Source organism: Pinus tabuliformis, chromosome 4_1 (assembly GCF_031772625.1).
Source record: "Pinus tabuliformis cultivar Carrire ecotype Pingquan chromosome 4_1, CPIR1, whole genome shotgun sequence".
NCBI lineage: Eukaryota > Viridiplantae > Streptophyta > Pinopsida > Pinales > Pinaceae > Pinus > Pinus tabuliformis.
In genome coordinates this window covers 939,171,088-939,188,994 of record NC_142303.1, presented here as the reverse complement: position 1 = coordinate 939,188,994, position 17,907 = coordinate 939,171,088, and positions in this window count along the sequence as shown.

Here is a 17,907-nt window from a genome sequence, read left to right as displayed (position 1 = left end):
TGATCTAGGAACAACCCCTTCAGTACTTTGAAGCTTGCATGCCTCAATGGCAAGTTTCTCACTTCCGGCGACAGGTATACATCAATGACCTTCGACCGAAAGATTTTGCATGGTGTTCAACGCCAAGTCCTTTATTCACACCACGTGAATTTTACTGTAGTACCTTGAGGGTCATTATCATTATCGGTGATTCCTCTCGCACTTGTTAATGGTTTACGTCATTGACCGGTAATCAAGCGATGTCTTTCCATGTTCGACTTCAGAACATTTCTCACATGGATTGACTTGTACTTAGAGTGAAGATCGAACGAGTTTGAAGACCCCAGATCTAGTTTCATCAATCCGGGCTACGATATATATTCAGGAAAGATAAAGACATTGACATGTACATCATTGCAGCAGATAATCATCCTACTCAAAGGATGATAATTTCATCAAAATTATCAGTCTACCATCAGACGATTGTCTGTTCTATGTACAGAAAAATGAATTTATAAAGCTGAGCATGGGAATTCCCGCCTCAGCTAGATCATGAAAGCAGTATGAAAAATAATTTATTGTATTGTATCTTATTACAGGTCTCCTCCCAGCATTGGATGAACTTCAGATCCCCCTGATAAAGCATTTCACCCGATAAACAGCCTCATACTTTAGGGGGCAACTGTTATAGACATTTTTGTGCCTTACAGCACTGAGCATAAAATGTCCATAATATAAGGGATCCAAAGTCCCTAAACATGTTGTTCCTACCCCTAGAGGAACAAGGCTAACAAACCACATCAATTCACAGAAGTTCTCCACTAGAAATGGCTAAAAAACAAGTCAATTCAGGATCAATTCAGTGGCTCCACTAGCTGTTTGCGCTAAATGTCAAAGCCAACACTGGCTACCTGCGCTGAATGTCAAAGGCAACACTGGATACCTGTGCTAAGCGAGAGTTGACATGTGGCAAGTTCATTCCACGAGGTGTCAAATCCCAGGAAGCTTCCAAAATCTTCCTCAATGACACTTGCCTCAGGGAATTCGACTGGTGATGAGTAAGAGGTTCCAAATCTCCAAGTGGAAGCAAGAACCTCCAAGTGGAATCAAGAACTGACAGAGGGAGAGGAAACTAGTCAGATCTCAAGCTGACTCATCCTCTCTCCAAACATCTATATATGGATCTCTCCTCCATGAGATCTAGAGGCTGGAATTTTGTTATTGCAAAGAATTGCTGTTGGTTTGAGATTGGAATCATTGGGTGCTTAATGCTTTGAAGGGGGTGAAGATAGGAATTCCATTTGCTGGGAAGGAGATGCTGGATTGGAGCCCTCTGGGTTGTATCTCTTCCTGAACCTTGTTATTCATCAATAAAGCTATCTTGGTTTCTCCTATATACTGATGTATCTTTGATGTATGATTGCATTAGTATGTTTAGTTTATTTCTAATCCTGAACTAGTTATGAATATGAATCCATGTCTTGTGTAGTGTTCTCTTCTTGTGATCTTGCAGAAACCTCTTGAAGCTGGGCGAGCGAGAAGTCAAGTAGCTGGGAACTCTCAAAGAGAAGGGAAACTAGATCGAGGGACAAATGGAAGACACTGGTTAGTCCATCCATCTCTCTTCATTCTTAATTCATAAAGGAAGAATACTAGAATAGCTGTCTCTGTTTGTTGCTAAGGCACTGTCACACCTTAGGTGGATAGGATTGTCCTGCATAGGCATTTTTCCCCACAACAATGATGCAAGTTGAGGCACCTTCATTAATGACTGTACGATGAATAGTTTTGCCATTGATGATGACCTGTATAAGGAAAGCGATTTGGTGGGGCAGTCTCGGCGTATAGCCCTCGAGATCAAAAGAAATCAGATCCGAGTCAGCCGGGTCTATGCCACCGATGGATGATAGCAAGGACTTCCTCTGGGAGGGGTAGCTCTTGAGGACTTTTAGAGCGAACATAGCAGACAGAGCCTGAGCTAAGTCCTCAACAATGCTGTAGTGCTGGGCAGCACGAGCATTACGGTTGTAAGAAGACTTCGGGAGTACACCTTTCGAAGGGGGTCGGATAATCATCTCAGTGCTAGGTCTTTCGATGTGGAGAGGACCAGAACTGGACGGAGGAGCGCTGGAGGGGACCTCCGGCTCTTTCCCGGCAGGAGATGGATATTCTTTTGCTCCAGTAGTGACATGGATGGGAATTGTCCCAGCCATAAATACTTGAGAGCCAAATGAAGAAGAGGGTTGCGATGGGTCTGCCACCATTTGAGTTTGTTGAGAAGGGAAAGGTTCTTTAAGCATAGCAGGAGTCCCAAGAGCACCTTTCAACAACCGACTAACTTCGGACCGCCTAGGGCAGTCTTTAGTGTAGTGATCCTCATCACAGATGAGACAAGGATACTTAGGTTTTCGTTTGGCTCCTTCCTCGGGTGGAGGTTTAGGGGAATCCTGTTTGGGCTGTTCGGTTTTATTTTTGGCTTTCCCTTTCTGTTTCCCTTTCGAGGATTTATCCGCCGCGGTGGACTGAATGGCGTTAACCTCAAAGGTACTTACAGAATTAGATTGACCCTGAGAAGTGTTTCCATTAGAAGCATTCTGTTTTTTCTTCCTAGGGTTCGCAGATGATTTCTTTGATGATGTGTTTACAAAGCCAATAACTTCGTCAACAGATGGTTTTGGCGGAGCTTTGGATGTTCCGGGTCTCGGGGCGTCTGGAAAATAATCATATAAAGTACCTGACTAAGAGTATACTAAGTCAAGGTATTGAGCACGCGCGATAGCTTTCTCTTCAGTTACACAAGCTCCCATGGCGATGTCTCGCGCGATCGCATGGACAAAGGAAGTCGTGAACCAATCGGTCAGGAGCTGATCAGGAATCCAAAATTTGATCAAGCGACGACGCCGTCTCCATTCATGTATATGATCGGATATATGCGTGGTCGTGTCCTGTTTGAGAGACATAAGGAGATGTGTCCCTGTCTCATACCGAATGGGTAACTGAAAATGAGTTAGGAATGCCATAGCCAGCGAGTTGAAATCCTGAAATGTTCCGCGATTCAACTCAATATACCACTTAGCGGCTGAGCTAGTGAGAGTCCTTTCGAAGAGGCGGAGCCGGATGGAGTCATCAAGCCATGAGTTGGATGAGCACCAAAGGTGATAGGTCATGACATGGGCTTGAGGATCTTAACCAGCTTTGCCATCAAACTTTGGGCAATCACCGGGTATTTTAGTTGGAACTGGTGGCCAATATGGATTATGAAGAATGGGATCATTGGTTAACTTGGACACATCTGGAAGTTCCAACGTCGCTAAGAAAGGCAACTGAGGATTAAAGGGAATTTGCGGCTATGGATGAGAGGTAGTACCAGGGTTCCAACCAGGTGGTGGTTGCCCCCATGGACTTTTTCCGGATGGGCCCGGCCCCATAAGGGTTCTGCCCATAGGGATTTTGCCCATAGGGGTTCTGTCCATAAGGATTCTATCCATATGGATTCTGCCCATAAGCAGACAGTTGACCCTGGGTCTGCCCCCCAACACCCCATGGATTAGCAACTTGTCCTACAGGTGCAACGTACTGTTACTGATAATTCTGGTAGGGAGTGGCCTGCATTTGTTGATAATTTTGATAAGGGGTAAATTGAGTTTGCCCCTGGGGTTGCTGGTAGCCATACGTTTGTTGAGCCCCATACTGAGCCTGATAAGAAGGCTGCGCTTGGTAAGAAGGTTGGGGTCGTGGCCCACCTTGCATTTGATAACCAAGTTGAGTCTGGGTCCCAGAAGGATGTCCTTGAACAGGTTGGGCATGAACCATCTGGCCGGAAGGTTGGCCTGGTTGGGTTTGGGACGGACCTGTTTGCCCAGAAGGATGTGCTTGCTGGGTAGCGGGTTGTCCTTGAGCAACCAAGGGTTTTCCTTGCGGAACAGATGGTTGAGCAGGCTGGACGGACGGTTGACCTTGAGGTTGGCTAGCTGTCCAGAGGGATGACTAAGCTGGGCAGTGGGTTGGCCTTGCTGTGCAGAGAGCTAGCCCGTTTGCCCAGAAGGATGACTAGGCTGGGTAGTGGGTTGGCCCTGCTGTATGTAAGGCTACCCCCTTGCCCAGAAGGATACCCCTGTTGGACTGCCGGTTGACCTTGTGGAATATAAGTTTGTCCAGTTTTTCCAGAGGGATAACCCTGCTGGATACCAGGTTGGCCTTGTTAGATGTAAGGTTGTCCTGGTTGTCCAGACGGGTAACCTTGCTGGGTACCAGGTTGCCCCGGATAACCAGAAGGTTGAGTCAGATAGGTAAAAGATGGACCACCAGCGGCCAAAGGTTGTCCCTGATAGGGTTGTCCTTGTAGGCCCCCAGGTTGTCCTGGGTAAGACTGGCCATAATATTGCTGCCCCTGGGGGTTTGCACATAAGATGGCTGGCCTTGGTTAGGTGGTCCCTGAAGCTGTGCAGGCATTGCTTGGCCTCCATGGAAAGAGGTGGTACCAGGGTTCCAAGCAATGGATAATGGTACCGAAACCTCAAAAATAGGTTGAGTAGGCAAGGGTTGAGAGAGTTGAAGCTATTGACCGGTAGAATCATAATAAAAGAATGGACCCTGCGCATTTGGATCCTGAACAGCTTGTCCAGAGGCATCGTATGGCCCCCCTCCTGGAACGGGACCAGAAGAGGTTGGAGCACTTTGTGCAGGGTGGACAACTCTAGGCGAGAGTGCCGGCTGGCCATTACTCACTCGACCGTGAGGGGGACCAGCACCAGTGTTCAAGGCTGAAGACGTTGTAATGGCACTAACAACTGGAGTTGAATGCGCTACACAAACAGTTGGATTCGTTGGAACTGAAGTGACAGGTGTAGTGTGGAATTGTGAAACAAAATATCCCATGGTGGGAATGATATGGGGATCCCACATTGTCGAAGCAGGGGTCCTGGCACTTACCCTATCCCTCAACGACTGATAGCGTGGGGGGAGCGGAGAAGTAGCTAGGATGGGAGTGTCGATATTCGACAACACAGGTGTCTCACTCACTCTAGGAGATGTCTCATCCATGTGAGAGGTAGACATTGGAGACAAAACACCAGGGGGGGTAAAAGGAATATCGTCCTCGTCAGGCTCCCAGATGGGGTTCCAATGAATTTCGTAACCTTCGTCGTCCGGAGCGCGAGATTTGATCGGTTGGATACTTGGGATAACAGGAAGAGTATCACTTACAACCGGTACCTCAGGAGCATTGGAGGACGGAGACCCTTGCTCACTTGGAACGGGAGTCGACGGTTCAGCCAGGATGACAAACTTCGAACAAAACCTAAGGGGATCTAACGATAAAGGACCCTACTCAAACTAACGCACACAAGATCTAACCAGGTAAAGTTTATCGTGGCCAAATGAATTTTAAGACGCAAGGACACAACTTGACCTTTCCATGTTTTAAGAGTCGAGAAATGGACAAAAAGGTGACTCTAGTCGCCTTCGAATGTTTTGTGAGCCCGAAGTGACAAACTGCTCAAGTGAGCCTTTTCTTTTAAGGAGTCTGAAAAGGATCAAAAGTGACTACTCTGGAGAGACTAGGCAAAGGGTTTACCAAACAAATCCGTAAAACTGCATATACACCTTAGCAATCATATGAAAACCAAGGACTTCCCGTACGGTAGTCAATCTTCCCGAATGCTGTGTTCGGTGCGTTACGGCTCGTAAGGCGGCAGACATGGCTTCCTGTGGATAAAGGATGATAACCTAGTGGTGTCTCCCCTATATACGTGACGGTACGTGGGAGCTCAAATCCGTGCTAGACCGCTATTGAGTCACAAAAGGAGGAATCACCCAACCGTAGTGTGAAACAACAGTGACTAGGTTTAACGACGCCGGAGCACGTCTCTAGCCTAGACCTCTAATCAATGAGCGTTATGTTCCAATGAGTTTTTAAGTTCATTCAGTTCATTTTAAGGTTGATCTTTAGTTAAGTTTCAATTTCCAGGTCCTACTGTATGTAATCTCTCACAATTTCCTGAATGCAAACTATATGCCAAAGAATATCATTTCGTTCGATGAATACTAACTACGAGTGATCCGGATTTAAACAGGAACGCAACAAATTACAGAGATAACCATGTACACAAAGATGCAGCGGAAATAATACTTCATTTCATTAATGGAAAATACTGAAATATGCTTACAACCAGAAATGGAAATAAACCAGCTAGGGCGATGGTAGCTTATCTCTGTGAAGAGATGTGATGGCTACATGCCTCTGAACTGTGTTACAATTAGGCTCGAAGGCCTATTTATTGTTGAGAAACAAAGGAAAACCCTTAACATTCCAAAACCTAACCCTAGGAGATGAAACGCCAAACTGTGGGCCCCGTTTGGGGTAAATTGGTACATCAACTTCCCGGGGTCGTAACTTTGGCATATGATCTTCGTTTGACGCATACAATAGCTCATTAGAAAGATCTATCCGAGCACTATCATTGTTGGAACGGGCAACATGGGTCCATTTTATGGACCCATGTGGCCCCTGGATTCCCCAAAAAACATCGTTTAGGGCCTCAAAACGGCTCCGGAAGTTCAGGACCCGAAAAACTGCTAAAAATAGTAAGTTGTGCTACAATTAAGGAAACTGAAAATGCTGAGAAAGACGATGGTGGGGGTCCAAGTGGACTTGGCAGGTGGCCACCAATATCCACCTGGATCATTCCTCCCCCCTTAGGAAGCAATGGTCCCCATTGCGTTGAGCTCCTCCATGAGATGAGCAAACTTCTGCTGAACTTGTTCCCTGGTGAGCCACTTGCCCTGCTGAAGGAGTTGGCCTGCTTTGACAACTCGATACAGTTGGATATTCTGTTGGCGAGTGTTCTTGATCTGTGTGTCCATGATCCGATCAGTTGCAGCTTGTTCCATGCAATCTGGGTTTAATTCTGTGCGTGTGAGCTGTTCTGCAATGTCGGATGTGTCTAGCAATGGTGGAAAGTATGGTCGAAGGCGGTCCACATTGAACACTGGGTGCAGGCCAAGGAATGGGGGAATGCTGAGCTCAAATGCATTGTCTCCCATAACCTTAGTAATGGTGTAAGGACCATATCGGAGTGGTTTCAATTTCTGATAGGCTCCAGTAAGGCGTTCCTTTTGCAAATGCAACCAGACTTTGTCGCCCACCTAAAAATTGTGTGGCACCCGATGTTGATCATGTCGCTGCTTGTACTTGGCATTTGATTTCTCAAGAATGTCATGGACCTGCTGGCGAATATGTTGGATGCGCTCAATGAAGCTGGTGGCCTTATCTGTTTTGGACTGGACATGAGCTGAATTCATGTGAGTAGCTACAAGTGGCATGGCCACATCAATGGGGCATAGTGGCTGGAATCCCAAACCCACCTGGAAAGGGCTATGGCCAGTGGAGCTGTGAAGAGCTCGGTTGTAGCTGTGCTGAACATAGGGGAGGCTCTCGTCCCATGTGCGTGGATGCTTTGAGTTATACATGCGCAGAATGTGCACAATCATCCTATTGACAACCTCTGTCTGGCCATCAGTTTGAGGATGGAAGGTTGTGGACTTCGTGAGTTTGGTGTCTAGCATTGACCAGAGACTGGACCAAAATGTGCTGAGAAACCGACTGTCCCGATCTGAGATGATAGACTGTGGGATCCCAAAGTGCACCCACACTCGTTCAAAGAAGAGTTTAGCAGTGGCTTCTGCTGTGATATTCTTCTTGCAGGCCACCATAATGGCCATCTTCGAGAACCTGTCGACGACCACAAAAACACAGTCATTTCCATGCTTAGTGGAAGGAAGGCCTGACATGTAATCCATGGAGATTGATTCCCAAGGTTGGCTGGGGGTAGGCAACGGGGTATAGAGGCCGTGCTTCTTAATGGTCGGTTTGGCAATGGCACAAGCAGTACATGATCGGATGTACTTCCCAACATCCTGTCGAAGATTCGGCCGATAGAAATAATTTTGCAGTACTTCCACTGTTTTCTTCTTTCCTTGAGGGCGTATCATCAGGAAAACAAATTTCTTGGTTTTGGAAATGATCTTACTACATTGTTTTGCAGTAATCAAAGAGATGGAGGCAGGTGGTGCTACCTCTGGTATCCTGAACAACTTATTTCCCAATGTAATAATAACAGCACGGGGCCTTGATTCATACACAGCATGTCGCTTCCACAAGTATGGTTGTCCTAGTAATACATCACAAACTTCAAGGGGAGCAATGTCACACAATACCTCATCCGTGAAGGGCTTGATGTTGTATGGAAGGCGACACTACTGGCTCACGCGAAGATATCGTCCTTGGTGAAGCCACCCAATGGTGTATGGTTGTGGATGTGCTGTGGTCGACAAGCCCAACCGCTTCATGACCTCTGCCGAAATGAGGTTCTTTTGACTCCCGCTATCAACAATGAACTGTATCGGGGAGCCCTTTACCCACATCTGGGAGTGGAAGAAACGCTCCTCCTACTCTGGATCTTCGGGTTCATTTTTCTGTATCTTTGCGGTAGCAACAGTGGCGCTGGGATCCGCATCAATGATCTTCTTCCCTTTTTCATACCCCTTATCGGGTTCTGACTCAGAGTCGGAACATGCATCTGATTCTGAAACTTTTAGCTCAGCCACCAGTGACTGCTTGGCCCGACACTCACTTGTGTTGTGAGTGGAGCTCTTATGGAACTCGCACCATTTTCCAGTGTCCTTTGTCGGCTTCGCGGCGCTGTTATTTGCTTGCAGCTTCGGCTGGTTGTCTTGGGCTGTCCCGCCTTGGCTTTGTCCTTTGTTCTGTGGTTTAGGGGCACCTTTCCCCTGCTTTGGATTCGCAGATCCAAAGTCTCTCTTCTTTTGTTTAAACTTCTGCTCGACCTTGACGGCATATCAGTATACTGCGCCGAGCGAGGGGATGTTTAGGAATTGTATTTCTTCCTGGATGTACTTGTGCAGGCAGCCGTGGTATTTGAGTATCAAATGTTGCTCTGAATCCTTGATACCCAAGTTTGTGTGAAGGGTATGGAAAAGATTGGTGAACTCCGGCACGTCTTGGTCCCTTCCCTGCCGCAGCGTGGTCCACTTTATGTATTCATCCTCATAGCTTCCGACAGGGTAGTACTGCTCCTTGATGGCATCCCGGAACGAATCCCAGGTGGGTGCGGCTGAAAATAGTGAGCCAGTACTTTGATCCTTCTGCTTACAGTAGGTTTCCCACCAGTCCTTGACGTGGGGGGCTGCTTTGAGAAGAGCAAAAACAATTTTTTCCCGACTCGAAATTCATGAACAGAAAAATAACCCTCTAGCAGATTTAACCATTTATCTACGGCATCTGCGTCTATCTGACCCTCGAATATGGGGATTTCAAAATTAACTTGTACCTTAAAGGGTGTGACGTTTCCAGAGTAGCTGCTGGAAGCCGATGCATCACTTCTGGGTAGTCGTTGAAGGATCTGGGCAAAGTTGTCCATCATCGTGTTCCATTTTTGCTCGAGGGCTTCTTCGAGAAAGATTTTGATGGGATCTCCTGCCCCCTCGTCTTTCTTCTCGTCCGCCATGGGAGGCCATCGGGATTTGCGAGGCTGGTCTTGCAACGGTTCAACCAGTTCAAGCCCTAACTCCTTATATCCCGACCTTGTTGGGGACATGCAAAGAAAAACAGAGAAAAAGCAGACCACTCTGATACCACTGATCCGGATTTAAACAGGAACGCAACAAATTACAGAGATAACCATGTAGACAAAGATGTAGCGGAAATAATACTTCATTTCATTAATGGAAAATACTAAAATATGCTTACAACCAGAAATGGAAATAAACCAGCTAGGGCGATGGTAGCTTATCTCTGTGAAGAGATGTAATGGCTACATGCCTCTGAACTGTGTTACAATGAGGCTCGAAGGCCTATTTATTTTTGAGAAACAATGGAAAACCCTTAACATTCCAAAACATAACCCTAGGAGATGAAACGCCAAACTGTGGGCCCCATTTGGGGTAAATTGGTACATCAACTTCCTGGGGTCGTAACTTTGGCATATGATCTCCGTTTGACGCGTACAATAGCTCATTAGAAAGATCTATCCGAGTACTATCATTGTTGGAACGGGCAACATGGGTCCATTCCATGGACCCATGTTGCGCTTGGATTCCCCAAAAGAACGTCATTTAGGGCCTCAAAACGGCTCCGGAAGTTCAGGACCCGAAAAACTGCTAAAAATAGTAAGTTGTGCTACAATTAAGGAAACTGAAAATGCTGAGAAAGACGATGGTGGCGGTCCAGGTGGACTTGGCAGGTGGCCACCAATATCCACCTGGATCAACGAGAGAGTTAAGGATTTTTCAAACAAAATGACCACAAACAAACAAGAGCTACTCTAATGCAACTAATGACAAATAAACGAAACTTTCCTTTGTTTTAAATCGTTTAATCAATGAAAAGCTTCTAATTTCAATTAACTAATTCAACGCAAAAGAGATTGTTCGTTTTCCTTTCAATGGCAAAGTGCACTAAACAAACTTTTGAGAAATAATAACAAACAAACGTGAAAAGAACCGGTTGACCCCAAACAACTGTGATCCGTGTCCGGGTAGTGAGAAGTAATCGAAACAATGCAAAGACTGGCTCAATAACAATCACCTAAACAACCAAGCAAAGCAAGCAAAGAGGAAGGTTTTCGCAAAACCAAAAGGCAAGCAGTAAACGAATCTTTATGAGCGAGTAACCAAACAAAACCAATCCAACGAAATTGGGATGATAAAACCAGGTCACAAGACAAAAAACAAGATGCGCCCAACAAGACTTCCCAAGAAAGTGCTTCAATCTTCAGACAATAGAAATCAAGTCATAAAATAAGTGAAAAGAGCGAGGGATAGCAAAACCAACAGGCTCAGGAGGCGGAATTGAAAAAATTCAATTCTACATGTGTCAGCGCGTGTGATACACAGCAACAAAGCGCTGATCAGAAACCATGCGTAGCAACAAAGCACTGTCAGCGCGGAATTACATGGCTTAACCGCGCTGGTTCGATTTTCAGAACTGTCGTGACTATTTGGTGTATAAATGCGATGATCACGAAGTCAAAGAAACAGCTATGCATGTTAGCGCGACTGTTTTATTATAAACCACGCTGAGGCTAAAAAACAGGCACAATCGAGCCAAAAGCTCCCAAGCCAAGGCAATCACTCTTTAAACAATCAAGGCACCTCCCAAGCTGAACCAGGAAATCCAAAAACATAGAAACTAATCCCTGATCTTTGAAAAGAGAGAAAAAATCAAACTCAAGGACAAAACATGAACACAAAAATAAAAAAGCCAACTCCAAGCTGTTCAGTTCGTAAACCAAACTGGAGATGGACTGAAGTGGATTTGTTCTACTTCGCTAATGCAGAGCAATAGCGTTTTGAAGGCTACCTGGCCGTGCTTCAGGCTCCGTCTAAAGTTTACAAATCAAACAACAAGGTAAAGAAACTCCCCAGTATGGTCACCAAATTGTTGTAGAGGTAAATCCTCTCTGCGGACAGAGACGATCCCTACTAGCCCAGACCGGGTCTAGCAACAATCACACAATGCTATCATAGAAGTTCCTAATTGCAAATAAAAAAGTAGATGGTGAGAACCTACTTGGATTCCAACGCTAGTGTTCGTTGAAGAGATGTTTCCTTCGTTCCTTTGCTTTGGCCGGTCACGATCTACACGATCTCCATGATTAGATACCTGCACATGCAAAGAACAACACGAAAACAAGCGTAAAATCTAGTAGATGCAATTATATATCAGTCAGAAAAGATATAACTCAACATCAAACATGAAACAATGAGAGTGGAACCATAATGATAGTCATCTATTATTAATAAATAACAGAGAAGAGTACAACCAAAGTTCTGACGTCGAATCCTTCTCAAGAGGGTCCAACCAGCAAGTCTCTTAAGCATTCACCCTTGGAGGTAGATCTCCCAAAACATACTCTCTCTCACACAAGTTTACACAAGAAAGAAACACTTCACAACCTTCCTTAAGCTTTCTAGCAATCCCACACTTGTCACACCACTACCTATCAAATTCACACACTAGTAGCAACACTCCAAGCACTATCAATTCCAAACTAGCTACTCATGGCAATGGTAGAGGCTTAAATAGGAGAAGGAGTCTCCACAAATGGTGGGAGGATGAGCTCATCTCCAAGGAAGGTGGCTCAAATGACGAAACAGACATGCCAGAGAAGGGAGGGCGACATTTACAAGGCCAACAACCAGGTCTGGAGTCATCTGGAAGGCCGGCTGTTAGAACAAACTCGCCCAAACTAGATCAACGTGGGTCCATAACTACACTGGAGCGCTGACATCGCAGTTGAATAACAAAGAAGGTCATGTCAGCGTGATCAGATATGAATAACAGGCACGCTGGTTCATGAAATTCGACCAGCGCGGGAAACACGTGTGCTTCTGCGCTGGCAGCGCATACCATCTGTTATGGAGCGCCCGTCAGCGCGTTTATTTTGACAACAGTCGCGCTGATAGCAAAAACTTTGGCAAAGTGGGTCATTTGGCAACATTAAAGAGCATGAGCATGATTAACTTGGACTCATGACACAGTAGGAAGACTGTGACAAATTACTGTGTAACAACTATATTGGAATATGACATAGAAATAAAGCCTACTAAATGTATTAGAGGCCAAGGTTTAGCCAAACTCATCGCTGAATCGAACTGTCAAGCCCTAGATATTAATTTCATTGATGCCCTTGAGGATGAGGAAGAGATGGCGACTCTATAGATTAGTGAACCTTTTACAGATTCACCCTGGTATGGAGATATCATATTTGTATTACTGAACTTAAAAGATCCTCCTCTTTTAACAAGAACTAAAGCTAGATTTTTGAAAATGAAGTCATTAAAGTATTGTATCATAGATAATGCTTTATTTTGGAAACGCATTAGTGGTATTCTTTTGAACTATTTACTGAAAGATGAAGCTAATAAAATTATGCAAGAATTTCATGCAGGGGATTGTGGAGGACACTTGTATTGGAAAATCGTTGCTAACAATATCCTGAGGGCTGGTTTCTACTGGCCCACTCTTTTTGCAGATGTTAAGAAACATGTGACCTCCTATCATAAGTGCCAAATATTTGAGGGAAAAATAAATCTTTTACCTTTACCTCTCCAACCCGTATTCACAAAAATGCCATTAAAACAATGGGGGTTAAACTTCATTGGAGAAATACACCTAGCCTCCTCAGCCCAACATAAGGGGATTTTCATAGCCACTAATTATTTTACCAAATGGATAGAATCCATTCCTTCTAGAAAAGCTATAGACATTGTCATTATCTCATTCCTAGAAAGTAATATCCTGTCAAGATTTGGATGCCCCCAAAAGCTCATTACCGATAATGCAACTGCCTTTAAATCCAAGAAAATGGTAGATTTCTGTAACAAATACCACATCACCCTTGGCCACTCCACTGCTTATTACCCTCAAACTAATGACTTGCAGAATCCTCTAACAAAAGCCTAGTTAATATCATTAATAAATTACTAGAAGACAACAAAAAGACATGGAACAAAAAGTTGGTCAATGCCTTATGGGAAGATAGACTAACTACCAAAAAGTCAATTGGTACATCTCCCTATCAGTTAGTATATGGGATGGATGTTGTTTTTCCATCTCCTTTAGGAGTGCCAGCGATGAAGATCATCCCTGAATTACAGGTGGAACCAAATGATATCCAGAGAAGGATAAATCATACCATACACTTGTAGCAAACTAGAGAAGAAGTATATGTAAAATCACAAGTAATCAAGGAAAAAATAAAAAAGATATTTGATAAAAAGACTAAAGCTGATGATTTTTACATAGGTGATGTTGAGTCCCAAACTTGCACCTTCCCTATACACCTTTTTAGCCTTCTTTTCTAGTTACTTGAACCACCAATCTATCAAATCATTGCATATTAGTTTAAAAAGAGCTTATAAAATGGTTTCCTAACTATGTCTTGTGACTGTTGTTTGATCTAGATTTTTGCTCAGTCAGCTGCGGAATCTTGTCAGTTTCTACAGCCAGCTCAACTTTCCGCAGCCTTTTTGTTGAAGTCTATGTTACAGGTGTCTACTGGAGAATCCAGCCACATGGGCAAGCTCAAAATGATGTGGACATGGAACGTGTCCCTTTGGTTCAGCCGAATCACTCACAAAAGGCCATGGTCAAGGACAGTCAAAGAGGTGGTCAACCTAAGAGTTTTGCGGTGGCAGGACTATATTTTTCACCACGTGAAGACTTGCGTGGCAAATTCCTCAATCTTAGGAGGTGTGCTAACACCTGTGGACTACTCCGTGAACCCAAATCTAACAGCCACCACTCCTTGGATTTAATTGTCACGACTACCATATTGCTAGATCTCCAGATGTGGTTATTCATGTGTCTGTTTAGCAGTGCAGAATTTAGGAAGTAGTTGTAGCATCCTCAGTTATAAATAATGCGTTATCATACGCTTATTAATTAGCTTGATATATGTAATTTTGATTGTTTTACGAGCCCACTGTGTCGTGCTCTATCTTTATATTATGACTGCATCTTAATATATGAGAAGACAATGTTCTTAAGTTCAATTTGTGACTAATTGCTGATTGGCCGAGGTTGCAGAGGGCCCCTGTACACCAAGGCTCTGTAACTACTATATAGTTTCTTGCTTTCTTCCTTTATGTTACTGTTGCCATAATCGTTTGCTTGTATATATTACACTGTTTTTGATATTCATGTTAACTACCGTCCATATTTTCTTTTATGCTTTCTCATGATTTTTAACTGATCAGTGTTTTTCTTTCAGGTTCTTGTAGACAGCCTAGGCGATTTCACATAGCTTTTTAATGACTAATGACATGAAATCATCTTGTCCTTCTACTGATTTATTTTCTGAATTCTAATTCCAGCATTGTTATTTCTTTCAGCTTTATTTTGCTAATTTACTTTTGTGCAATTTAGATATCAGATTACTCAATTTGTTTATGATTACCTCCTATAGCCAAAGCGAGTCGAATGGTGAGGGGTTGGAATATGAGTTTACATGATATGATTTAGTTTATTTTTCTGCAAGTTAGTGATTAGATTACTCATGTCATTTTCAGTTACCTCCTATAGCCAGAGTGAGTCGAATGGTGAGGGATTGAAGGATGAATGTGTAGTTTGATCTTAGTTTCATTTTATGCAATTTAGATATCAGATTACTCAATTTGTTTATGATTACCTCCTATAGCCAGAGCGAGTCGAATGGTGAGGGGTCAGAATATGAGTTGAAGTAGTATGATTTAGTTTACTTTGCTTACAGTTTTTGAATTGCTTTGAGTTCAGTTTTTTTCTCTTTTTATACAGCAACAAGGATACTGGGCTTCATTGTCACTAGCTCACTGTTTGGTACATTTTTATTTTCTCTTAGGAATTGATTTCATCATTGCAAGTTTTAAAACCTTTTTGAGAATTTTGAAGTTTGGAAATTATTTTAGAGGTCACCATTGCCTTGAACACTTATATCCATACTTGACTTTTGCCATCTCACATTAGGGAATCAACAAAAGATAAACCCAAAAACAAACTAAAAATCACAAACAACAAAGAATTAAGAAATCAGTTATCTTGCATATACAGTGCACTTCACTTCAGCAGTTTATGACTCACGGATTGACAATTTATATAGCAATTTAGGACACACTAAATTGACCAAACATGTGATAAAGTTCTTAAGTGGGATTCAAGAATAGAAGACAAGGGAAAACAACGCAAAATTCAATTCTTATGGTAAGGCCCTTATGTCATTTATGGTTACAGAGGTAACAATGTTTTTTTCTTGAGAGAGATAGATGGATCAGATCTACCGAGAGGACCTGTCAATGGTAGAATGTCGAATAATTACTTTTCCACTAACTAAAAATAGTTCACTTTACTTTACTCATTGTATATAACATTGCAGAGTTTAGATTCGAGTGGACGATAATATTTTGAAGTTGAAGCCTGGAGACAAGGCCCTGAACATTGAAGGTTTCACCATCATAAGTATGAATAAGGCAGAAATCACAGAAGAAAAATTTACAGGGTAACTATAGTCACAATTCAAAGGCTACTGATCTTAGAGCTCTTGAAATTTCACCAGGAAATGCTATCCACATGTGGAGCCACTGTTAGGGTCCTATAATAATAGGATTCATAATTTTGAATTGGCTATAATTAGTCTTGTAATATTGTACATAGTTTTTCTTTCTGCAAAATGTTTTCGATATTAAAAGTTAAAAAATGTAAAGAGGGTATGTCCTAAAATAAATATCAAAGGACAAAAAGAATAAGAAAATATCAAAAAAGTGAAAAAATATGAACCCCAAACAAAATTAGATCATGAAAGTGTCCAAGTCCAAGCGCCACTACTTTTTACTTTACTATGAAAATAATGTTTGTGTGCAGCTTGTCATAAATGCCACAACCCATGATAGTCAAACTGTTTAAATTTCATGTTTATAGATAGAGAATAAGGATCTAGTCAAACTGTTTAATATTGGCAGATTAGTAGTTAGGTAGAGAAATAAAATGTGCTCAATAGCTTAATCTGAGCCATTAGAAGATATAAGCTTAGAATTAGATAGTTTGCTTTTCAAAAGAAAAGGGAAAAAAGGGTCCTCTAGTCTAAATGCACCCAATTAAATGAAGAAAAAATGTTAGGGTAAGTAAAGGGTAGGTACAAGAAAGGTTGTAGAAGTACAAGGTTCTTAAAGTAAAAGCACATTTATCATGCTTAATCCTATGTTTCATGTATGTAGGAGCAGTTATGAAAGTATAAGTATGTTCACAAGTTGATTTGGTTAACTTCCCCTCATTTCATTTCACCCCCCACTACATACTTACTAATTTCCCCATTATCCCATCATTTCTTAAGAATATACCCTTTTCCCTTCATTTTGACCCTTACCCCTTCGTTTCTCGCATTTCCCTAGAAAATTACCCTCCAAAGGTCATTTCCCAACCCAAAACCCCTCTTCCCTAGTGTGAAACCCCTTCCCCTTTGAAAAAAACATTTTCCCCTTATTAATTTCCGTATTTTAGCTAAAAGATCCATAAAACTGCCCTTGTTCTAAGTTTAAATTTCCCCTCCACATTACTTAATTAACTCCGCCATACCATATTTCACCTAAAAATCCCATAAAACCCCTTTATTCTAAGTTTTGTTCCCCCCCCCATATTATTTAATTAACTCCGCCATTCACATTTTCCCTGACATAAACCTGTTTAACCCACCACCCTCGGTGCAGTTAACAAACCCGCCACACTTAAACCCTAGTCCCACTTTATTAAACCCACTTATATTTAACCCCATCATATTCATTAATTAATTACAAATCATTTGTAATTAACCACCAAGCCTCGCAAATCTCCATCTGATTTCCCTTCATGCAGCTTCACCGCATGACAGTCGTTAGATCTTGCACCCCCAGATCTAACCACGTGCATCCATATCATGCAGACTCCCTTTCTAACCTTTACCCACTAGAGATCATGTGAGATTTGTGGTTTTCTTCGAGCCCCTTTTGGTTACCTGGCAGCTCTAGGTGAACTCGTGTGCTCTCAAGGAAATACCGCCCGATTTCCAAAAGTGATGCGATGGCCAGTGAAACCATCTCCCCATGTAAAATGAAACCACCCACTATTCATTTATATAAATTCCACACCAAATGTGACCATTACCCATTAAAAGCCTGAAGACGCTCATTTCACTCTTTTTTCTCATTCAGATTGTGAAAGTTGCCTAAGCCTTCCTGCGCCACCTTGAGCCTCTGTAACCGAATTTGACCACCGATTACCTTCCGAACACACTTCAGAATCTGTACACAGACATATCAATTCAATAAGGCCATTCATTGGCTTCCCCATAGACCTATGCTTTATTGATTATTATTTTCCTTTGCAGGTGATTAGCAGAA